Source organism: Pteropus vampyrus, unplaced genomic scaffold, assembly GCF_000151845.1.
Source record: "Pteropus vampyrus isolate Shadow unplaced genomic scaffold, Pvam_2.0 Scaffold329, whole genome shotgun sequence".
Classification (NCBI taxonomy): domain Eukaryota; kingdom Metazoa; phylum Chordata; class Mammalia; order Chiroptera; family Pteropodidae; genus Pteropus; species Pteropus vampyrus.
The window spans coordinates 291,683-296,196 of record NW_011889110.1 but is presented as its reverse complement, the minus strand read 5'-3'; positions in this window follow the sequence as shown (position 1 = coordinate 296,196).

Below are 4,514 nucleotides of genomic sequence, written 5' to 3'. Positions count from 1 at the left end.
GAGTTGTGCCAGGTAGATGGCGGGGTCACGTTCGTTTGCTTCAAATCACGCATTCTAATGACAGCTCTTCAAATCTCGAGGGTTTAATTTAAAAAGTTTTACGCAGGCTTTGAACCAGTTCCTGGGGCCTCGTTATTGCCAGCTCTCCTCGCCCTGGGCCTGTGTGGAGGGAGTTAAGGGAAAGGAGAGACGTGACTAAGGGAGAAATAGGGAGGAGGAGGAGGGGTGGATGTGACAGAAAAACCCAAGGGAGAGTGGGAGCAGAGCCTTAATTAAAACCCAGCTGGGCAATTTGCATCCGTGAGTGAGTTTAACCTTGAGAAGGACAGGGTAGCCTCAGAAGATGCTGTGGGAATATGGGTTTGCTGGCGCCTCAGAGGTAACACTTTTCAATGGGCATTGCAGTACGTTACAGCTCGCGGTAGGCACTGGGCGCATTCCAGTGCATTCCCATGGGAACTCGTGCTGTGTGTGCAAACGTGAGCACATCAGCGTTTACAGCTTTGCTGATGAGTGAAACCTACATTTATTCTGCTGAGTGCTAGGAAAAATACACGAGATAGAGCCTCATTTTTTTTTTCACCAAAAAAAGAATTATTATTTTTTTTAACTTGTACCACAGAGTTTTGAGTCCTACTACTCAAGTATATTTATTCCCAGATCAAAGAATTTCTGAGCTGAAAGGAACTTAGAACTATTTTGCCTCTTCATTTTACAAATACGGAAAACGATATCTAGAGTATTCGAAGAGGAAGAAATGGTAGATAGTGCTCTAATTTTTGGTCCCTACTTCAGCTCTTTTTCTATTTTATACTGTTTTCTAATTTTTTTTTCCTGGATTTATTTATTCCACAAATACTTATTGAAAACGCGTGTGCAATGCACTGGTTAGCCATTGGGGAGAGTAGTTCATGAAGATGGGACTGGAGTGAATTCTACTCTGGATATGAATAGTCTGACGCTCATTCTTTCTCTTTCTTTCCTCTGCCTGACTCTAAAACTGGCTTTAGGAGGTCAGGGTTTAGCCCATTGTGTGCCAGATAGGATCTAACGCTGCAAAGGAGAAAATGTAGGTACTATTTGGGCCTTACAGAGATTCCAAAGATTGGATGGCGTTCTCGGAGGAAGAGGCTGTCGGGTTGGCCTGAGGATGGTACAGTTGTGAGCATATCTAGTGTGGCACTCAGAGATCTTGGTTGGCAAGCAACAGAGAGGAAAGCCTTGGCTAAATTCTGTAGGAAAGAAGTTTACTAGAAATAACTTGGGTAGATCACATGACTGATGGAGAACCAGGTCTGAATACACGAGGACTCGGGACCTAGATGTTCAGATGCACAGGCATTCCTTGGAGATACTGAGGGTTCGGTTCCAGGCCACCACAATAAAGAGAATATTGCAATAAAGCGAGTCACATGACAATTTGGTTTCCCGGGGCATATAAAAGTTACGTTTATACTGTACTTGTGTGAAACAGCATTAAGTCTAAAAAATAATATACATACCTTAATTTAAAAATGGTTTATCGGAGGCGGGTCAAGGATGGCTGTGTCGGTGGATGCTGAACCTGCTCCCTCACGGCACATGGCATGCACACCTATATTTAGAGCACATCCTCCAGAGAGCAAATGGTGAGCCAACTGAACAGCTTCTGCACGGCAAGCAAAAGAGAGGAACTGCATGGAGAAGGTCAGGAACCTAAAAATGCTAACCGTTATCTGAGCCTCAGCAGGTCATAATCTTTTTGCTGGTGGAGGGTCTCGCCTCAGCATTGATGGTTGCTGACTGATCAGCATGGTGGTTGCTGAAGGCTGAGGTGGCTGTGGAAATTTTTTAAAATAAGACAACGATGAAGTTTGCCACAGCGACTGACTCTTCCTTTTCGTGAACGATTTCCCTATAGCATGCGACGCTGTTTGATAGCATTTCACCCACCATAGAACTTGTTTCTAAATCGGAGTCGATCTTCTCTAACCCTGCTGCTGCTTCATCAATTCAGGTTGTGGAATATTCTAAATCCTTTGTTGTCATTTCCACAGTCTTCACAGCATCTTCACCAGGAGCAGATTTCCTCTCAAGAAATCACTTTCTTTGCTTATTCAGCTTGACCAGCACCTCACTTGGTCAAGCTTTATCACGCGATCACAGCAACTCAGCCACATATTCCTTCAGGCTCCATTCTAATTCTATTTCTCTGGCCCTGCCCACCACATCTGCAGTTACTTCCTGCACTGAAGTCTTGAGTCCCTCAAAGTCATCCATGAGGGCTGGAATCAACTTCTTCCAAACTCCTCTTCCCCTGAATCACAAATGTTTTTAATGGCACTGGAATGGTGAATCCTTTCCAGAAGGTTTTCAATTTACTTTGCCCACATCCATCAGAGGAATCACTATTGATGGCAACTAGAGCTTTACGAAATGTATTCCTTAAATAAAAGGACTTGGAAGTCGAAATTACTCTTTGATCCAGGAGCTGCAGAAAGGACGTCGTGTTAGCAGACATGATACCATTAATCTTGTCATATATCTCCATCAGAGCTCGCGGGTGACCAGATGTCTGTAAGCAGTAATATTTTGAAAAGATCTTTTTTTTCTGAACAGTAGATCTCAACAGTGGGCTTAAAATATTCAGTTAATCATCTTGTAAACACATATGCTGTCACCCAGGCTTTGTTGTTCCATTTTTAGAGCACTAGCAGAGTAGAATTAGCATCATTCTTAAGAGCCCTAGGATTTTGGGGATGGTAAATGAGCACTGGCTTCAACTTAAAGTCACCAGCTGCATTAGAGTCAGCCCATCCTCTGATGCTTCGAAACCAGGCACAGGCTTTTCTCTAGCTATGAAAGTCTTAGGTGGCGTTTTCTCTCATCAAATCGTAGATTTTCTTCTACGTTGAAAATCTGTTTGGTGTAGCCGCCTTGATTAATTATCCAGAATGTTACCGGATCACTTTCTGCAGCTTCTATATCAGCACTTGCTGCTTCACCTTGCACTTGTGTTATGGAGACGGCTTCTCTCCTTAAACCTCATGAACCAATAACCTCTCGTAGCTTCGAATTTTTCTTCTGCAGTGTCCTCACCTTGCTCAGCCTTCGCAGGATTGATGAGAGTTAGGGCCTTGCTCTGGATTAAGCTTTGGCTTAAGGGCTGGTTTGATCTTCTATCCAGACCGCTAAAACTTTCTCCCATCAGGCTGTTTTGCTTTCCTATCATTCGTATGTTCACTGGAGTAATTTTAATTTTCTTCGAGAACTATTTCTTCGCATTAACAACTTGACTAATCGTTTGGCACCACGGGCCTCGTTTCTGACCTGTCTTGGCTTTCCTCACTAAGCTTAATCATTTCTAGCTTTTGATTTAAAGTGAGAGACATGTGGCACCTCCTTTCACTCGAACACTTAGAGGCCATCAGAGGGGTGCTAACTGGTCTAACTTCAATATTCTTGCGTCTCAGGGAGTAGGGAGGCTCCGGGAGAAGGGGAGAGATGGGGAAACAGCTGGTTGGTGGAGCAGTCAGAACACACGCAATGTCTATGGATTAAGTTTGCTGTCTTATACGGGCACGGTTCGCGGTGTCCCCAGACAATTACAGTAGTCACATCGACGATCGCTGACCACAGATCACCGTAACAAAGACGATATTAATAAAAACTTCGAAGTATGAGAGTTACCAAAATGCAACACAGAGACATGCTATCGGGAAAATGGCACCGATTGACTTGCTCAACACGAGGTTGCCACAAACCTTCAATATGTAAAAAAGGCAGTAATAGAGTGAAGCACGATTGAATGGAGTAGGCCTGATATATCAAAGATTATACCACAGGAGGATTTGGATTTAGGCTCTGGTCACTGGATGCCACCAACAGAACGGATCCTGCCCTTTCCACTCTTCTTGAGTCGTCTGCTTGGGACTCAACATCCAAGGGACTCGACTGACTACAGTCTAGGTACAAGGGTTGAGGGGAGGAAATATGTATACTTGGCATTTTTAGCTAGTGTTCTGTGAAGAAGGGCCTTGGGTTCCACTCAGGCTCAGAATCCTTGAGGAAAACCCCAAACAACATCAGGATCCAAATATTGAGCAGCCAAAAAAAAAAGAAAAAGAAAGAAAGAAGAAGGAAGGAAGGAAGGAAGGGAGGGAGGGAGGGAGGGAGGAAGGAAGACTGAAGTTTCCTGTGTCTGCTTCAAATCCAACAGAATTATGGGAATTGAGAGCAGATAGTCTGTGTGATTCTAGTCAAATTTCTACTTTTCATCTGTAGAAGGGTTTTAGATATGAATTAATAAGTCTTTTGTCAGTATAGTTTCAGCCTAATTACCAAAGATACATTGAGAAGGAAGGTGCTATTATTAGGAGACCCCCCCTTCCTCAGATGTTTAACTATTATAAAAATAATCTCTGAGCTAATTATATTTTGTCAAAAGAAAAAATATTTATACATTAGTCTCTTAAACATCAAGTGAATAAAATCTAAACGAGTTGAAAGAAAATCAGTTTGGCTAACCCATGGAT